This window comes from Ovis canadensis, chromosome 18 (genome assembly GCF_042477335.2).
Source record: "Ovis canadensis isolate MfBH-ARS-UI-01 breed Bighorn chromosome 18, ARS-UI_OviCan_v2, whole genome shotgun sequence".
Lineage (NCBI taxonomy): Eukaryota > Metazoa > Chordata > Mammalia > Artiodactyla > Bovidae > Ovis > Ovis canadensis.
The window spans coordinates 23,622,120-23,643,168 of NC_091262.1; the positions used below are offsets into that span (position 1 = coordinate 23,622,120).

Here is a 21,049-nt window from a genome sequence, read left to right on the forward strand (position 1 = left end):
GCTTACTGTCCTCGCTACACAGAAGATGGCTTCAGCAAGAAGCTCAAGTACATAGGAAAGATGAAAGGCTTTAGGGTCAGACAAACCTAGGGATGAGTCCCACTCCCCATCATTTCCAAGTTACGTCAATTCAAACATTTTAACTGGAAAATGGAGATAATCCAGCCCTTCAGAGATGAAATGAATGTCCATGTGAAAGAATATTCTGGGAGAATGGAAGCATTTATTAATGAGTATCCTTTGTGTAATGATCAAGTTGAAGAAAAGAAAAAGAAACATTATGAGTTCCGTTATTGACTCTGCTGTGACTGTCTGGCCAACAGTGTTTTGTGGGCTGGGTCTGGTAGCCGTTAAGGCCAGTGGGTTCAGAGAGGTCTAAGCTCCAGTCTGCTGCCCTAAGGGCCCCTGATTAGCAAGAGTCTTGACTTTTGGGTGAGATTTCCATGCCCTGGAAATTGTTTTCACTGCCAAATAGCTTCTCATTAGTTTTTTTCTTCTAAATAACATCTCACTTCAGATTTGCTCAGAACAGCAGATCAAAGAAAGTGTGTGAACTTTGGCCAGGGCAGGAGGCAAAAGAAGGAAGGGCGGTGACAAAGAGAAATTTATTTTCCAAACGGATTTTGTCAGGGCTGAAGGCTTGTGAAGAAAGATTGTGCCCATCCTTTTATTTCACTTCCATTCATTAAAGTCTGCTGCTACCTGAAAAAAAAAAAAATTCTAGTCAAAAATAGAAACAGGATAACTTTTATTTTACTCCTTCCTATAAATACAGATTGCCAAAGTAGACTGTTCCTATGAAACCTTTAGTAAGCAGAAATGGTGTAAAGCCGAGAAGCAATTACCTTAGGACAAACTTGCTAATGGATGCATAAAATAAATCAAGACAAAGCACAGATGCTCACAGATGCAGTTCAGAGCTATGGCATCTTGACACGGAGCTGCTCAGTGCTGTTCCTGGGGAAGGAGCTTGGCAGTGTTCCCCTCATGCTTGGGATGTGTGAAGTCTGTAACGGTTCACCGAGAAATACATATTGAACTCTAGTTTTGCTTTTTGTCTTTGTTGGGAGCTGGGGGGGGCGGGGGCGGGGCGGGGTGGGGTAAAAGGTAAATTCTATTTTGAGTTCTTTTGGTTATCCAAAACAGGAACTAATAAAAGTCTTTTTTTTTAAAAATAGGAGTATGGTAAAGCAAACTTTCAAAAAGTCAGGGATATCTACTGGAATCAAAGTGAGTTGAGTACCTTAACTAAACTGTATAATAAATATGTAAGTCTGATTGGTTAAAAACACATGGAGAAATGAATTGGAATCTCCACTTATAGAGCATATATAATAATAATGACATGCACTGTTTTGCTTTTCCAAAGTAAATGTGCCTTGTTCATTACATTTGGCCCTCATGATCCACCCTATCCATGAAGTGGAATAGGGATCATTAAAAAAGAAAATGGTACTTCCCCCAAACATTGATCTGTTTATTGCGATTTGGCTAAACAATACTTTCCAATAACAAGTACATAGGAAAATCACATTTTCTTTCGAGTAAATGTGATTTTTAAAAGCACAAAAAATATATTTTTTCAGGTAAATGTAAAGTTCTTATTATGGGTGAAATTTAAGACTGTTTCTGCTCAAGCGAAAATGTTCGGAAAATATAACGTCACTATGAAAATATGAACTAAAGTTTTCTCATTTCATTTTGTTCAATTATTGTTGCATTTCTTGTGCTATATAGTGTGCGCGTGTGTGTGTGTGTGCGTGTGTGTGTGTGTAAAATCAAAGTATCCATGGTTTCTGTGTTTCCATTTAACAACATGTCTTGCAATATCACTGTATCTTAAGTATTCTTTGAAAACAAAATGCTTGATGATTTCATAATTTAACATAATAATAAAATCAATTGATTACCTCATGTTGCAAATTCAGTTTTTTTTTTTTAATTTTTACTATTATCATGTCTTTTAGTTATTTTAAACATTTATGTTCAACTCCGGAGGCTAATGTTTTAGAGTTAAACTTTTGTATCAGAGGGTATAAATTTTTTAAAAAATGTATGTATTTCATCTAAGAATATTTTTATTTAATAAGTTCACAGTTGGCCAACAATCTTATCAGATAGTGTTTTGAACAGGTTAAGATTTTTTATTCACAAGATAACCATGTAGAAAAAAAATATAACACATTAAAAAATTATATAAATATATTTGATCATCACTGCTGTGTGAGAACCAGGAACTTCTTCAGGGAACTCTGCACATGATTATTATAACCTAGAGGAAAAGGCCAGGAGAGGGAAAGCCAGAAAACTTCCCCAGGGGACTAGTGGGCACACAAACACATGAGTTATAAGCAGTAACTGTTATAAGGAGTAACAGGTGAATTAGGAGTGACGTAATACAATTTAAGGCCTCTCTTCTATTCTCACCCCTTTCTTGGCTCCTAGATGACCAAAGAGTCTCTCATCACTCAAGCTCCTTGCTTCCTTTGAACCCGAGTTTGGTCTCCTTTATTGTTACACATTGTAGCATCATCAGTACATTACACTCAGGAACTCATTGAGATCAACATGTTTGTTGGGCCAAATTCTTTAATAACAAGATTAAACTATGTATCTGCATTATCATGCATATTCAGAAAACTGTGTGGAATGAATGAATTCATTTTCTGAGTTATTAGCCACTGAAGAATTTTCAATGACCAGGGCAAGTTGATGAAAATTTCTCACCTCTTCTAGAGTTTCTGATTCTACCTCAAGTTATCCCTGAAAAGGGATTGTTATTGTTCGGTTGCTAAGTTGTGGCCATCTCTTTGTGACCCCATGAACTCCATTCTAGGATCCCCCATCTTTCACTGTTTCCCAGAGTTTGCTCAAACTCATGTGCATTGAATCGATGATGCTATCCAACCATCTCACCCTCTGATGCCTCCTTCTCCTCCTATCCTCAATCTTTCCCAGTATCAGGATGTTCTCCAATGAGTTAGCCTTTTGCATCAGGTGGCCAAATTATTGGAGCTTTAGCTTCAGGATCAGTCCTTCCAGTGAATATTCAGGCTTAATTTCCTCTAGGATTGACTGGTTGGATCTCCTTGTTCTCCAAGGGACTCTCAAGAGTCTTCTCTAGCACCATAATTTGAAAGCATCACTTCTTCGGCACTTAGCCTTCTTATGTTTCAACTCTCACACTGGTACATGACTACTGGAAAAACCGTAGCTTTGACTATACAGAGCTTTGTCAGAGAAGCAAGGTCTCTGCTATTTAATACGCTGTCAAGTTTTGTCATAGCTTTCCTTCCAAGGAGCAAGCATCTTTTCATTTCATGGTCACAGTCTCCATCTGCAGTGATTTTGGAGCCCAAGAAAATAGTCTATTTCCATTGTTTCCCATCTAGTTTCCATGAAGTAATGGGACTAGATGCCATGATCTTAGTTTTTTTAAATGTTGTTTTAAGCCTGCTTTTCCACTCTTCTATTCACCTCCATCAAGAGGCTCTTAGTTCCTCTTTGCTTTCTGCCATTAAGGTGGTATTGTCTGCATATCTGAGGCTATTGATATTTCTCCCAGCAATCTGAAAAGGGACAGTGGGATGAAAAAGACAAGCTCCTTTGCAATTGTGCTTCCTTATTTGTCTATGGAATTTCTCTTTATATTCTTAATATAGTAATTTTTTTGTTAAAAAGATAGTGCATTTGGCAACAATTTTTTATTATAATAGAAAATAGAATCTATTAAAAAGATTTTATGCCAGATTTTCTGGGTGGAAATAAGAAGCTACAACTTACTTTTTTCAATTTTGTGTTACAAATATCATTTGGAGAACTATCTGTTCAGAAAGGCTCCGTTGTGAACAATATCTTGGTTGAGTCACCATGATAAAGGTTAAAATCGTCAGTTAAGTTTTTCAAAATTCAAATTTTCTTTTAAAATATTTATTCATCCAACTAGTCACTCTTTCATTCATTCAGCACAGAAAAAATACAGTGCTTCATAAGATTGGTGAAGGGAAAAGCAAATATAATTTAATTATTTGCTTGAAGAAAATGAGTCATCAAAATTTTATTTTGATATTAGAATAGAAATTTGAAAATTTATAGAAAACCAAAAAAATGAGGCAGAGTTCCTATGCATCTTATACCCGGTTCTCCCTATGATTCACATCTGACCTTAGTATGATAAACTTATCACAATTAATGAATCAGTATTTACACATTGTAATTAACTAAAATTATGCTTTATCAAATTTGTTAAAGTCTTTACCTAACGTCCTTTTTATACCAGGCTGTGACATTTTTCTCTCATAAAGCAGATTTTCCCCTGTTTATGACTTTTCAAGTTTGAGGAGTACTGACCATGTATTTTGGGAGGCTTCTCAGTGGCTCAGTGGTAAAGAATCGACCTGCTTATGCAGGAGATGGAGACACATGTTTGTTCCCTGGGTCAGAAAGTTCCCCTGGAGCAGGAAATGGCAACCCAATCCCATATTCTTGCCTGAAAAAACCCACAGGCAGAGGAGCCTGGTGGGCTGCAGTCCATGGGGCTGCACGGTGTCTGACAGGACCGAGTGAATGAGCACACCTCTTCTGGCCATATACTTTATGGAATGCTGCTCAACTGGGATTTGTCTCATGTTTTCCTTGTGGTTAAACTGGAATTACAGGTTTTGGGTAAGAAGATAATCCAAAAAAGTGCCCTTCTCATCACATCTTATCAAAGGAATCTGCTGTCAACGTGACTCATCAGATTTCTCTACTGTAAAGTTACTATTTTCCCCCTCTTTTCGTATTACTCTCTTAGAGTGAAAATCACAATGCATGGTACACACTAAAGGAATGGAGCCTTATGATCCATCTCACTGAGTGTGGAGTATCACATGAATTATTTGGAATTCTTCTACTTGGGAGACTTGTCTGTTCTTTATTATTTACTTATTGACTAATTTACTTTTTGCATATTGATAGCCAATTATTCTTACATCACCAGTTGAAATCATTATCTTTTAATCATTGGATTTTCTTTGCATTTTTGTAAAAAAAAAATCAGTTGTCTATATTTGTATGGGGTTATTTCTGGGCTCTCTAATTCACAAAATATCATGCTTTCAGGAATATTACAGCATTATATTAAACATCAAATCAGATAATGTGAGTCCTCTAATTTTGCTTTTCTTCTTCAGAATTATATAGACTATTATAAACCTTTTGTCTTTCCGAATAAACTTCAGACACAGCTTGTCAATTTGTACAAAATAGTTTGCTAAGGTTTTGATTCTTGATTGAGATTGTCCAGCATCTGTAGATCAAACTGGGTATATCTGACATGTTAACATCACTGGATCTTTCAATTCATAAATTCAAAATATCTTTTCACTTATTTAGATCTTCTTTCTTTTTTTTTTTTTTACTGTATTTTGTCATTCTCTACATGTAGATTTTAGATATTTCTCCTCTTCAAGTATACCTATTTAATGTTATAAATATTCCTTTTGGCTCTGCTTTCACTATATTCTACAAATTTTGATAAGATGTATTTATTTTCAGAACATTTTTTCAGTTTTCCTGACAACTTCTTTTTGACCCATTATGGGTTTCAAAACATCCATGGATTTAGTTTAATTTTTATTGTTTAATTTCTAAATACTGATTTCTGTTAATTTAATTTTACTTTAATTCCATGGTTGTCTGAGGATGTATTTTGTATGATTTCTATTTTTCTAAATTTGTTAATACAGGTCCAAAATCACTGCAGATGGTGATTGCAGCCATGAAATTAAAAGACACTTACTCCTTGGAAGAAAAGTTGTGACCAACCTAGATAGTATATTCAAAAGCAGAGACATTACTTTGCCGACTAAGGTCCGTCTAGTCAAGGCTATGGTTTTTCCTGTGGTCATGTACGGATGTGAGTGTTGGACTGTGAAGAAGGCTGAGTGCGGAAGAATTGATGGTTTTGAACTGTGGTGTTGGAGAAGACTCTTGAGAGTCCCTTGGACTGCAAGGAGATTCAACCAGTCCATTCTGAAGGAGATCAACCCTGGGATTTCTTTGGAAGGAATGATGCTAAAGCTGAAACTCCAGTACTTTGGCCACCTCATGCAAAGAGTTGACTCATTGGAAAAGACTCTGATGCTGGGAGGGATTGGGGGCAGGAGGAGAAGAGGGCGACCGAGGATGAGATGGCTGGATGGCATCACTGACTCGATGGATGCGAGTCTGAGTGAACTCCGGGAGTTGGTGATGGACAGGGAGGCCTGGCGTGCTGGGATTCATGGGGTCGCAAAGAGTCGGACACTACTGAAGGACTGAACTGAACTGAATACAGGTCATCAGTTTTTTTAAGCCAGAATTTCTACTTTATTGATATATTCAATTTCAACTTCTCAGATTTGAATAACCTACCATATTTTAAAAAATGGTCTGTTAAACATGATGCCCATGAATTCTGTTAATAAGAGCCACAGTAGACAAGCAGATCATTACACTAGCATTTGCTGTGGGAAGCGTTATAGGAAGTCAAAGTCACTGGCTTGGCGTAGGAGTCAGAGCCCCAACAGGGCGCACTCTCTGAACCGATGCTTTGCCATCAAGAGGAGGGAAGTCATGACCGGATCTTCATTTTTCTTTTCATTTATGAATGGGAAATCTCATAGGTTTAGCTAATCAAAAATTCTGTTTCAGGACTTGAATTAAGTTTTTGATCTATAAAGAGTGAACTACTCCTCATCCTATGAATCTGGAATGTTCTTCACCTTCAGGAAAAACATCTCAGTAATACTAGGATGCTAATAGGAACTGGAGGACACCCAACCCCTGACAGGTCCAAAGACATGCAACCCATTGAAATATTTCGGCTTCATATTTCCTTAATTCCAGGTGATCACCACATTTTTTGTCTTTTCTCCCTGGCCATTCTCTTCTGTGTCCCTTATTGTGATTGTCAGATCAAGCATGGTGGCATTCCTTGGATGCATTTTGTTCCTTCATGCTTCCGTTTTCTATGTTCTATGGGAACATTATACAGATATCTTTTGGGGTTCCATTCTTAACTCTTATTTAAGACACCATCAAATGATATCATCTTTCAAGCTGTCATAGAAGTTGGCAAGCACCTCGGTTATGGCACCCTGCAGTGTTATCTTTTTCTATGTTTATCTGTTTCCTGCCTGATCTACTCCAGGAAGATGCAAACTCTTGTCAGGTAAGTTTATGTTTTATCCATCTCTGTGTCCCTATAGCACAGAGAAGGAAATGGCAACCCACTCCAGTGTTCTTGCCTGGAGAATCCCAGGGATGGACACGACTGAAGTGACTTAACAGCAGTAGCAGCAGCAGTGCCCCTATAGCAATTAAAAGACACTGGGTTGCTCAGACGGTAAAGCGTCTGCCTTCAGTGCATGGGACCTGGGTTCAATTCGCTGGAAGATCTCCTGGAGAAGGAAATGGCAACCCACTCCGGTATTCTTGCCTGAAAATCCCATGGACAGAGGAGCCTGGTGGGTTACAGTCCATGGGGTCGCAAAGAGTCGGACACAACTGAGCTACTTCACTTTCTATTGAATGAAAAAATAAACGAACAACTATATGATGAAGTGGAGCTCAAAGTGTGATAGTTCTCTATCTTCCGCATGGAGTCGGTAATAGTGGGGTCAGTGTTTTGTCTAAATTAGAAGATTTTAGAGAAAACATAGGACAGAAAAGACAAGAGAAAAAACTGATGACATCAAGTTTAGTCCAATTAGTGCAGTCCCTGTAGAGCTCCTCTTAGGAGCTTTTTCGTTTTTTCAAATTGAAGTATAATTGCTTTACAATGTTGTGTTTTTTCTGTTGCACACCAAAGTGAATAAACTATATATATACATACATCCCCTCCCTCTTTTTTAATTAATTAATTTTTTGAGTTTACCTTTGATTTTTAAAAAAATTTTAACTGGAGGATAAATGTTTTACAATGTTGTGCTGGTTTCTGCCTTACAACAACAGCTATAAGCATACACAGATTCCCTTTCTCTTAAGTTTCTCTCCAAGCCACCCCCCATCCCACGCCTTTGGGTCAAAACAGAGTACTGAGCTGAGCTCTCCATGCTGTACAGAAGCTTCCCACTAGCTGTCTGTTTTTACACATAGTAGCAGATAAATGTGAATTGTCATCTCATAATTCATCCCACCCCCTTCCCTTTTGTGTCTGAACATCCATTCTCTGCATCTGCGTCTCCATTCTTGGCCTGCACCTTATACTTCCTTTCATTTTGGAGGCCTTGAACAGACGACTGGGTCTGTATTAACTCCTTTCTAGGACCCCCGCAAGTATTTCCAAACCTTAACCTTACTGTAAGGCTACTGAAGACACCTGAATGACTTCAGCGTAAAGATTCACTTCTCACAGATTCAAAGTATAAACTAGAACTAGAGCTTTGTAGAATGAATAAAACAGTGAAAACCAAAATGCTTTCCAGGTGTTTTAGCCATCGATCCTAGCTTCCAACCCCACCCCTCCCTCCTGATTCTACTCATGGGGGGTTGTCTTAAAGGAGGCATATATAGAGTTTCTTTTTTCAAAGTTAGATGATTGCTGCTTTTCTAAATAATAGGCAAGAGAATTCTGAGTCATTCAACAAAGTGCTCGTGACCAAACTCTCTTGGAAGAGGGGAAAAGCACGTTCATGCTCTCTTTTTCTCTCAATTTGTAAAAAGTGACTCTGATCCAGCTGAAATCTGGGCAAAGATTGTGTGTCTGTGTGTGTGTGTGTGTGTGTGTGTGTGTGTGAGCACGCACACGTACACGCCTACATTTCTCTCTTTTTCTGGACAGCCTCCAGTTACACAGTCTTGAAGGCTGGTATCATGTTCCCCTTCTTTCCTTCTTATTTCTTCCATCCTGATAGCAAGACCTCTCAGTCCCCTCTTCTTTCTGTGGTTCCCAGAGAGGGACGTGAGTTTTGAAAGTGTCAAGGCAGTGTAAATGCTGATGTATAGGCCACAGTTGTTTCTCTGAAAAGGCCTTCAGAGTCCTCCCCTCTCTTCTGTTCCCTTCAAGTTGGAATGATTCATCAGCTGGCCTTTTGCAAGAAAAGAAGCTGGCCTGAGGTCTTGGGCCTTTGACCTCCGTGAAGAGAAAGGTTACACCGAGCGCAACTGTGCAAGGGCCAGGGCGGCAGCCACGGGCATAGAAACCCGAGGTGGGGGCGCCAGGCCCGGGGAGGGGGCTGGTGGGAAAGAGGGGGGATTCAGCAAAGTGAAGAGTCTATTTCTAAGAGACTCAGTGGATCAGCTGACAGCCGGGGTCAGGGGTCATATTTATGCTTGATTCCCTGAGCATGTTACAGTAACATCTGCTTGTTATCGGTCTTGAGGGAGCAGGCGTGGGGACCAGGCGCTCTGACCTCCTATCAAAGCAGGCGGGAGAAGAGATTAGGGGTCCCTATTAATGTTTGTGTTAGACTTAATGCCCCCCCCTCTCCTGAGCCTGATTTGCCAGCTTTCCCCTTATTCTTTTTGTCATCTTGCGAAACATTTAAATGAGCCCTGTTGTTGTCAGTGGTAGAGCATTGGATTTCTGGAAATTGCAGAAAAGAAAGTTAGGTTTCAATCAGAGGAAAATCTTGGTGAAAAATATACAGTGAGAAAGAGAAAAAAAAATCAACAACCCAGGAAATTCCTCACATGCTGGAATCGAATTGTTTCATAGAAACGTCTCAGTTTTGGACATCGTACATAGAATTAAAAAATCAGCTGTAATTGTGTTCTGTCACTTTCTACAAAAAACTCCCTAACAGGAAATGTGGTTTGGTCATTCAGTTACCAGGGAATTCAACTTTAATGTAGGATTTGCCTCAAGGTTGGTGTCATCAACTCAAAACAAGGACAGAAGCCACCATTGGAGTGGGGTTGAGGGTGGGATAGTAATTTTTCCCTTTGATTAACCTTTTTAATTTGAGTCACTTTTGTGACTTTTCCACAAATTTCCCTAAAAAATATTTTCCTTCTGTCAAAAATGAATTACAGCTTTTACGTGCAAATATTTCCCCATCTCCAGTTTCTCTGGCCAAACTAATAATCCACAGAAACATAAAGCAGTTTCTGAAAATCAGGCTGAAGAAAGAAGAAAATGCACTGAGCTGCTAAGTTCTTTTTTCTTCATTTTCTGAAACAAAGAAACAAACAAACAAAAAAAACCACTTGCTGTGTGCCTGCTGGCTTCTAGAAGAAATAATTATCTATAATCTTGTGTTTCCAGTTTCCATGATTTCTGTTCAGAAGTTTCTGGAAGATCTCTTGTAAAAATCTCTTGGTCCGCTGTAGATGGAGCATACATAATTGATACCTAGTAGATGCCTTAACCACTTATGTGACATTTTGTTTTAGCCTCAAGCCTTGCATGGAGGAATAAAATTTGGGAGTGAAGGAAGAGGTTGGAGATAGAGGATATTATTTTTAGCTAAAAAAAAAAAAGGAAAGTTAAAATAAGCAAACCTGATTTCATGGAAGGCAGCCACCTCTGGGGTCCAAATTCATGGCAAAGTTCACACAGTCCAACTTCCATGTAACTGTATGAAAACAACATGTTTGCTATTTATAAGGAATTGCCTTGGGGAAACCAGCTTTAAAAAGGAGGATAGATTGTTCTGAGGGAAACTGGATGTGAGTGGATAGGGCCTCTTTAAAGGTAAGGGCTTAGATGTGAGTATACGTGTGTGTGTGTGTGTGTGTGTGTGTGAAGCAGTGGTGGGATGGGTGATGGGAGTCGCTGTTCAAAACCACTTGGTGATTATAAATAATAACAAAAAACTCAGTCGGAAGTGCGTTCTGCCAGACTGGACAATAAAGCTCCTAGCAGGGCATTGAGATTTTCTTAGTCAGGGTCAGACCCACATGCATAAGGCCAACGAGTTCAGTGGGAAAAAACGACTCTTCTTCCCCGTTTTTTTTCCCTTTCCTTTTTTCTTTCATTTGGAAGGGACCCCCTCATAAACATGCAGAGCAATTTTCCAGTACATTAACCCAGGAGGGATCCTCTCTCTGTCGGCTCAAGAGACAGAGAAGTTGAGAACCAGGGTGAGGGGAAGATGGATGAGCCTGGGATATTAGAGAGGGCAGTTTTTCCACTGTCCTGCCCTGTACACCTAGGACAAAGACTTCATTGACTGCCATGCTTGACATCAGCCTCGTAAACTAGTAGTCGGGCACAAAGGGTCTGACACTTGAAAGTACAAGTCCCTGCCTTCTTTCTATTGCAGCTGTGCAGGGGGGTTGGGCCTAACAGTGGTGCCCCTTTGTCAGCCCACAGGACAAGAGGTGAAGATAAATAGTATTGACTTTAAGGTAGTCACCCAATCTTGCTATTTCCCCAAAGACAGCACTTCCTCTCAGGCCGCACATCATGGCCCCGGGAGATGTAGCCATCTTCCCTTTGGCCTGGGTAGCAATGAGGGTGCAGGGTGGATGTGTAGCCTGAGGGAAGGGGAGAAGACAGGGGCAAGTACAGAGTCGTGGGATCTGTTCCTCGTCCTCTGTGAGGAGGTGGTATGGTGGTATGCATTCCAGCTTGGTCTCAGTGGTTTCTTTCATTCTCTTGAGATCCCCAGAAATGGTCCTAGAGGGGAAAAAAAAAAAAAAAACAAATGCAAGAGGCAAGACTGAAAACCATGTACGTTGATATGATCCAAAAGATAGGGAAAAAAAAAAAAAAAGCAACAACTCACATTGGTATCGCTGATTATCACACAGCCAGACAGCACAATGCTTTTCTGAGAACATTTTGGCAATAAAACTTTAAAACAAGCACAGAAGTTGAATGCAATCTTTTAAGAATCGTATGTGCTGAAGGCAGGGACACAGCTGTGTGATTTGTTGAGGTTTGATTGATGCAACCGCTAGTTTTTTTCATTATTATTTTCTTCATCATTAGTTTTTACTTGATACATTTTATTTTTTTTTTATTTGCAGCTGCATAGGTAAACTTTTCTGTATCATTTCTATCTGCGTTAGAAGAGAAGGGATTTGAAATCCAGAACACCGAACCCATTTGGATTTGAAGGCTTATGTGCTGTGCTTAGTCACTCAGTTGTGTTTGACTCTTTGTGACTCTGTAGACTGCAGCCCGCCAGGCTCCTCTGTCCGTGGGGATTCTCCAGGCAAGAATACTGGAGTGGGTTGCCAAGCCCTTCTCCAAGGGATCTTCCCAACCCAGGGATCAAACCCAGGTCTCTCACATTGCAGGCAGATTTTTTCCTGACTGAGCCACCAGGGAACTTCTTAATGGCTTATGACCAAGTTCAACAGCTTAGAGAAGATCACTCTTCCTGTGGGTCTTTCTAGACCTTCTGAAGGCAGGGTGCTATTTCAGATGTCTTTTCATCCTCTAAAGAGGCTCAACAGACAATGATTTATGAGCCATCCTCAATGACAAGCGTCCATCTAAAGTTAAACCTTTTGTCTTCAGAGTGGACTTTACAGGTCTCAGAGCAGACAAGTTCTAAAGAGCTCTCCAAAAATATTTTATGTACACAGAAAGAAGGGTGTGGTAGCTCAAATCCCTACAGGTCCCATGTTCAGGCTGAAGAAAGGTTACAGTTAGGATGTGAACACCAGAGAGGAGTTCCATTTAAACCCTAACAGTGGAACTCAGATCAATCACACATTAGCTGTTTTGTAAAATCTAGCTTCCCTTCCCTTCCCATTGCCTTTTCAAAATTTCTCAGTTTAGCGCCTCCTTCTATTGACAACTCCACTTTACATCATTTGAGAATATATCCTTTATCCAAGTTATTTCAAGAACTCTATTCTCTAAAACTGTGCTATAATTTCATTTTAGAGAACACTGCTTGAGGCTAAGATATAAAGAGATCACATTGATAGGAAACTGAGATTAGCTCCTTTCTATGAATCTTTTAAGTAAACATATTTACTCTAAAAACTAATAGTTTCCAGTTGAGAACAAGTTTCTTGAAAACAGAGGACATATTGACTAGCTTCGATTCACACTCGTTTAACCTCCTCTTTAAGGGAGTCCTATAGCTGATGCATGTCATGAACTTAGAATATCTGCTTTGAACTTGATTCGCCTTTGAACAATCATGTGGCAACAGTTTTGTGCATGTGTGTTCACTTGTGTCCGACTCTTTTGTGATCCCACGGACCATAGCGCACCAGACTCCTCTGTCATGGGATTTTCCAGCCAGAATACTGGAGTGGGTTGCCATTTCCTCTTCCAGGACATATTCCTGGTATCAAACCTGAGTCTCCTGCATTGGCAGACAGATTCTTTAGCACTGAGGCGCCTGGGAAGTCCAGCAATAATTTAGACTTACTGATAAAAGCATTATGTCTGGAAGGAGGTAGATTTCATTCATTGCCTTTTGTTTTCACTTCTGGAGTTCCTAAATTCATTATTTCCAGAATCTAGTCATGTTTACTTACACTTCAATAGAGCCTTGATTGTTTCCAGAAACCTACAAGTTATCTCAGAGTGACACTTTTATTTGCATATCTCAGAGATGGTTTATGGGGCAAACTGCAAGGTGAGCGTAACTTTGTCCCTCTGCCTCTGCCTAATGCCCCCTTCCTCTTCCCAGAGCCATTGGGTCTTCATTTCTCTGGGCTCTTGGATATTCCTCTGGGGTCTCTTCATCCTTTGCCCTCCAGACTCTCAAACTGACATTCTGCCTAGAACATCATTTGGCAACTCTCAGATGTGAAGTGCTAAGTCTCCTTATAGCAGGAAAAAAAAAAAAAAAGCTGAACAGAAGTAAACAGAAACCTAGTTTGTAGTTATAGGAAAGAGAAGTGAAGGTTGTGTCTAGGGGATTTTCATGGGATGATGAGATGTGACCTCCTGGGAAATTTGTTTCACTTTTCCTTGTCCATTTTTGCCTCTTCTAGTCCATTCTTTTCCACAGAGTACATTGTTTCACAGGTTTTCATTGAGAAAATTCTGAAATAGATATTGAACATTCTAAGCAGATCTTCTCAAAAGCAGCAAAGGGATTAGCCTTGACTCTCCTCTTTCCCAATGCTATCCATTTTATTTCTGCCTCTTGACTCAAAACCCAGAAGGAACTTTCCATCAGAGGTTATCTGTCAAACCCTAGGGTAGGGAATATCTCTTAATATTTTCTTCTGAGTCTCTTCTTCCTGAGAGGCCACAATTTTGTGGGGAAAGCTCACGGGTTGGGTGTTGGGCAGGCTTCCGTTCTAGTCTAATCCAGTCCAGTCTGTGCTCTCTTCATTGAACTTAGACACTCATTTCATCTCCCTCAGTTTTCTTATCTGTAAGATGGACAAACTACACATATCTGTATGATTGTTTTCTTTCTTTCTTTCTTGTCCCTTATGTTCTAACAGTGGACTGCATTTTTTTCCCCATTATAATTATGGGAAATAAGCATGTGTAAGCAAATAAGTGAACATTGAAAAATATAATCTCAATTTTGGGTATTGTTGGTATCGCAACTGGAAAGGTCCATGAATTTGATGTATATACATGACCAAACATTTCCTGTCTTCTTTATTTAGACCTGGGTCATGCACTTGGAATTGATATGTTTTGGGAGTTTTTCAAAGTTCTAGTTGAGGACACGTGGTTTTGTAAACACACCATTAAAAGCTAACTGACTGGGCAGAGACCCTCGCATGTGCTTGTCCCATGGGATTCAGCGACTGGCCTGACTTTCCTAGTCTGAATCAGAGTTTAAAAATTCTTTTAAATAAACATTTGTGTTCTGCCTTGCCCAAGGTCTTTCTGACAAAAATGTATTTTTATTTGCATACTATTTGACATTTATTTTAGGTAAAAGATCTATTTCAGCCCATTTGTATTTATGCTGATATAGGCTGTGGGCCACTTTGTCCCTCTGGTGTGTGTACTGGGGGCTGAGTTGAGCCAGGAGGCCTTGCTTTGTCTCTCACTAACTTTGTCTCCTCGAGCTAGACTGTGGCTTCAAGGAAAAGAAAGAGAACTCTCTCTGCACAAAGCACACTGCAGGCCCCATGCTCTGTATCCTTGTAGAACCAAGGCCAAGGAAATATGAACAGAGTGAAGTAAGTCATAAAGAGAAAAGCAAATATTATATATATTAACTCACATGTGTGGAATCTAGAAAAATAGCCCAGATGATCTTATTTGCAAAGCAGAAATAGATACACAGATTTAGAGAACAAAGATATGGACACCAAATGGGGAAAGGAAGGATGGGATGTGTTGGGAGTCTGGGACTGACATAAATACACTGCTATGCGTAAGACAGATAACAAATAAGAACTGACTGTACGGTGCTGGGAACTCTGTTCAGTGTTCTCTGGTGACCTAGAAGGGACGGAAATACAAAAAAGAAGGGATATATGTATTCATATAGCTGATTCACTTTTGCTGTACAGCAGACACTAACACAAAATTGTAAAGCAACTATATGCCAATAAAAGAAATTTAAAAAGAATGGCCGCCTTGGTTTTGTCCCTCTTCTCCTTGATGTTGGCCCCAGGGGCCTGTCGATACCTATGAATCTTGATACTGAACTTACAAGGACATGGATCACTTGCATTAAAGGGTTAATTGCTGCTTCTAACTCTCTAATTTTGCTTTCCCCTCAGTGATTCAACCTCATATGACAGACTTACATGTCCAATTTGATGACCTGTGAACCTCAAACTCCACCTATGTTAAACTCACTTCCAGTCTCCCCTTAGAAAAGCAAGCTCTGCTTTCTCTTTCATTTTCCCATTTCTATAATTATCGTTGCTTTTGTTATCCAAACTCAGAAATTTAGCTGCATCTCTGATTTTTTTTCCTTCTCTTTTCCGTATGTGGCAGCAGCGATCTGTTCCTACTGAGTCTTCTCGTTTCTACATCCTGAGTCTATCCTATTTCTATGGCCCTGTTCAGTTGAGGCTCTCAGATATTCATTGCCAAACTACTGCAGTAACACCCGAGGTGAGTTTCTTTTGCATCGCTTACCTAACACACTCCTCCATTCCAGCCATCTCTCTGCTGTGTATGTTCCAGCACCTGTGCCTCAATCTAGTTTCCTGCCCAGAAGGAGGTCGTTTTTGTTCCCTTGTACCTTTCAACTCACATTCCTCAGCAAGTCTGCCTTGATTTCTCCAGAGATGAGTGAACATGCACCCTCTGGATACCAATTGCACCATTAGTCTTGATATCAAATACTTCATTATTCTCATTTGAGAAAACACATAAAACACCTAATGTAGCTTTCTAGAAGCTGTTTGAATTGTGAACAAGATGGTATGAAGTTTACAAATCAGGTCAGGAAATTCACTAGAGAGGTAGGTGGTAACAATAAGACACTCTCATGTGCTAGGAAATATTCTAATCATTTATTGTCATTGACACACTGAGTCAATAACCCTATGAGGCTGTTACTCAGGATTTCATTTCATAGATGTGAAAACAGAGGTGCAAACAGGCTCAGCCCAATGAAGAACAAGTTTTACAAGAATGACAAAGGATTGTGAAAGCTTGGTAGGAGAGATGACTCCTGTCCGGTTGAAATAAATGTTATGAAGGAGGTTTAAAGGAAGAGGAAAGTGATTTGGTATTTTCCAAGTAACTAATTAGAAATGTTCCATCTTTTAGTCTTATTATTGTAGTTCTATGAGTTCATCTTTGCACTCCTAATTGGATGTGTCACTCCTTAGGACAGATATGAATTCTCTTTGTTTTCTCCACAGCACCTAACTCAGTGTTTTTCATATAGCAGTTGTATGTTGATAGATGCTTAATTACCTTCTGTTGTCTTGAGCACAGAGATGCTGCATTTCAGGGTCTTTTTTTGTTGTTGCTTTGTTTTCTCACCATTTCTAGATATATATACTGAATCAGTCATTTATTTTGATTTTGGGGAAATAATTTACTTAGTGTATATACTGTGTATATGCCTATATAGATTAAATAGCAATGACATTTAAATTTTTGACTAATTCAAGATAGAATACTTTTGAATCAGTTTTCCTTCAATCACCCTAATCAAATTTTTGCCAAGTAAGAATGGACTTACAACATAAGGAATTAAGTGAGCCAATGTTGTTCAGCTGCTGAGTTGTGTCCAACCCTTTGTGACCCCAGGGACTGCAGCATGCTAGCCTTCCCTGCCCTTCACCATCTCCCAGAAATTGCTCAAGCTCATGTCCATTGAGTCAGTTGTGCCATCGAACCATCTCATCCTCTGTCACCTCCTTCCCCTTCTGCCCTCAATCTTTCCCAGCATCAGGGTTTTTCCCAATGGGTTGGCTCTTCGCATCAGGTGGCCAAAGTATTGGAGCTTCAGCTTCAGCATCAGTCCTTCCTATGGGCCAATACAAGTTAGTAAAGACTTTTCACAGAACCATGTTCCCTACAGCTTCTCATTCTGATGGTATGTCCTTTCTAATGTTCCCGTGACTTTCTCACAGGGTTGTTGAGAGGATTAAATGTAACGAAAAGTCAATCAGAAAAGGAAAGAGTTTAACATACAGTCATTTCGTATTTATTAAATGTCATCATCACCGTCAGCAGTGTTATCTTCAGTGCTGTTATCAACTTCATTGTCTTCGTCACCATCATCCTCATCATCAGTGTCACCATCATCAGCATCATCCGTTATTACCCCTTATATACATGATCTGTGAATGTCATTGGTTCTGACCAAAACTACAACCATGGTTCTAGTGTTAATGTGATACTATGTCGGGCTGAGTGGTCTTAGTAAAGGACTTACAATGCTAGACTCAGGTGATTTTCCCAGAGCAAAGACTTCGTTGCACTTCATTAATATTCAACTAGGAATCATTGCTTCTCAGGTATCACACATGACTTTCTTCCGTGGGAGGGTGAGCTGCAGTGTCTTCTGCTTGAAGAAATTAGCTGTGACTCCCTACACACTCTCGTCTCCAAGTTGACCGTTCTTAGCATCCTTCATCCCCAAATGGATTCACTTACAAACCGTTTGACAAATAAATACATTTATGTTTAAGTTCCTTTTAAAGTTTACAAGCAATTGATAGCTTTGAAATTTCTAAAATGAAGCTGAATTTATGGTTAGCCAGCAAATTTTTTTGTTAAACAAATCACACATCCTTTAAACTAAATGCAACTGGAAACTATGCAAAAAAAAAAAAAGAAATTATTTGTAATTTAAGTGAAAAATAAAGGTAAGGTAAGATCTATTTTGCTTGTGATTCATTTATCCTTTCCAAGGGCAACTACTACATATTTAAATAAAAGAAGTGATCTGTTGAATGATATCTATTGAAAACAGTCTTGTCCAGAAAGTTACATGTTCAGAAATATAATTTGACTTTCTTTTCTGAAATCATCTGAAATAAAAATAATGTAAAGCACTTTAGATATAGATACTATTATCAAGGACACAATTCCTTTCAGCTTGACTTCCCTGAAATTCACATTTGTTACTAGTTAAATTATTGGTTACCATAAAAATAATCTAAAAAATAAAGAGAAAATTTAAATGTATGTCTGAACATATGAGTTGCTAACACCGAATTTGTTGTTTTTTATATTTGATACATCCTAATGTTCATATGTTCAGACATATGGTTTTTCCAGTGGTCATGTATGGATGTGAGAGTTGGACTGTGAAGAAAGCTGAGAGCTGAAGAATTGATGCTTTTGAACTGTGGTGCTGGAGAAGACTCTTGAGAGTCCCTTGGACTGCAAGGAGATCCAACCAGTCCATTCTGAAGGAGATCAGTCCTGGGTGTTCTTTGGAAGGAATGATGCTGAAGCTGAAACTCCAGTACTTTGGCCACCTCATGTGAAGAGTTGACTCATTGGAAAAGACCATGATGCAGGGAGGGATTGGGGGCAGGAGGAGAAGGGGACGACAGGGGATGAGATGGCTGGATGACATCACCAACTAGATGGACGTGAGTCTGAGTGAACTCTGGGAGTTGGTGATGGACAGGGAGGCCTGGCATGCTGCAATTCATGGGGTCGCAAAGAGTCAGACACGACTAAGCGACTGAATTGAACTGAACTGAACTGAATGTTCTACAGTTACAGAATTACTTAGTATATAACTTGCAATTATAAGGTATGTCCATATAGTTGGTTAACAGAGAAAAGTAAAAATGTTTAACAGATTTTTTTTTTACCTTCCAAATTCCCCCACTCACCTCCTCTCAAGCTATAGTTTAAAAAATCCTAAAAAGATTTTGAAGTTTACAAAGAATTAAAAATCAGTGTGACAAGTAACAGAAGTTTTCCTAGTCATCATTCATCATAAAAGTTTAATTAAATTAAGAATTTGTGAATAAAATATATACAATATAGTGGTTCATAATCATTGTACAGGAAATGGTGATCAAAACCATCCCCAAGAAAAAGAAATGCAAAAGGCAAAATGCTTGTATGAGGAGGCCTTACAAATAGCTGAGAAAAGAAGAGAAGCAAAAGGAAAAGGGGAAAAGGACAGATATATCTATCTGAATGCAGGGTTCCAAAGAATAGCAAGGAGAGATAAGAAAGCCTTCCAAAGTAATCAATGCAGAAAAATAGAGGAAAACAATAAAATGGGAAAGATTAGAGATCTATTTGAGAAAATGAGATACCAAGGGAACATTTCATGCAAAGATGGGGACAATAAAGGATAAAAGTGGTATGGACCTAACAGAAACAGAAGATATTAAGAAGAGGTGGCAAGAATACAGAGAGGAATTTTTTTTTTTTACTTTATTTTATACACAGAGGAATTATACAAAAAAAGATCTTCATGACCCAGAAAACCACGATAGTGTGATCACTCACCTAAAGCCAGACATCCTAGAATGTGAAGTCAAGTGGGCCTTAAGAAACATTACTGTGAACAAAGCTAGTGGAGGTGATGGAATTCCAGTTGAGCTATTTCAAATCCTAAAAGATGATGCTGTGAAAATGCTGCACTCAAGATGCCAGCAAAATTGGAAAACTCAGCAGAGGCCACAGGACTGGAAAAGATCAATTTTCATTCCAATCCCAAAGAAAGGAAATGCCAAACAATGTTCAAACTACTGCACAATTGCACGCATGTCACATACTAGCAAAGTAATGCTCAAAATTCTCCAAGCTAGGCTTCAACAGTACGTAAACTGAATAGTTCCAGATGTTCAAGCTGGATTTAGAAAAGGCAGAGGAACCAGAGTTCAAATGGCCAACATCTGTTGGATCATAGAAAAAGCAAGTGAATTTCAGAAAAATATCCACTTCTGCTTCATTGACTATGTATGCTAAAGCCTTTGACAGTGTGGATCACAACAAACTGAAAAATTCTTAAAGAGATGGGAATACCAGACCACCTTATCTACCTCCTGAGAAATCTGTATGCTGGTCAAGAAACAACAGTTAAAGCCAGATACGGAACAACAGACCAGTTCCAAATTGGGAATGAATATGTCAAGGCTGTATATTGTCACCCTGCTTATTTAACTTCTATGCAGAGTACACTATATGAAATGTCAGACTTGGTGGAACAGAAGCTGGGATCAAGATTGTTGGGAGAACTATCAATAAGCTCAGATATACAAATGACACCACCCTTATGGCAGAAAATGAAGAGAAACTAAAGAGACTCTTGGTGAAAGTGAAAGAGGAGAGTGAAAAAGTTGGCTTAAAACTCAACATTCAAAAACTGAAGATCATGGGATCCAGTCCCTTCACTTCATGGCAAATAGATGGGGAAACAATGGAAACAGTGACAGACTTTATTTTCTTGGGCTCCAAAATCACTGCAGATGGTGACTTCAGCCATGAAATTAAAAGATGCTTGGTCCTTGGAAGAAAAGCTATGACCAACCTAGACAGCATATTAAAAAACAAAGACATCACTTTGCCGACAAAGGTCCATCTAGTCAAAGCTATGGTTTTTCCAGCAGTCGTGTGAGCATTGTGATGTGAGTGTTGGACCATAAAGAAAGCTGAGTACAGAAGAATTGATGCTTTTGAACTGTGGTGCTGGAGAAGACTCTTGAGAGTCCCTTGGACTTCAGGGAGATCCGACCACTCCATCCTAAAGGAAATCAGTCCTGAATATTCATTGGAAGGGCTGATACTGAAGCTGAAGCTCCA

At 39.2% G+C, this 21,049-nt stretch overlaps 1 long non-coding RNA gene across 1 annotated transcript in view; it reads right to left on the reverse strand.

Annotated features, from left to right (window-relative positions):
* Positions 1 to 591: 591 nt before the first annotated feature.
* The window catches only part of LOC138423514 (uncharacterized), a 92,709-nt gene continuing 72,251 nt past the window's right edge, over positions 592 to 21,049 (reverse strand). The window contains exons 2-4 of the long non-coding RNA XR_011250299.1: positions 11,325 to 11,587; positions 10,468 to 10,541; positions 592 to 702 (exon numbers count right to left, since the gene is read on the reverse strand). This is a non-coding gene — a long non-coding RNA (uncharacterized lncRNA). The remainder of the gene's footprint in view (positions 703 to 10,467; positions 10,542 to 11,324; positions 11,588 to 21,049) is intronic.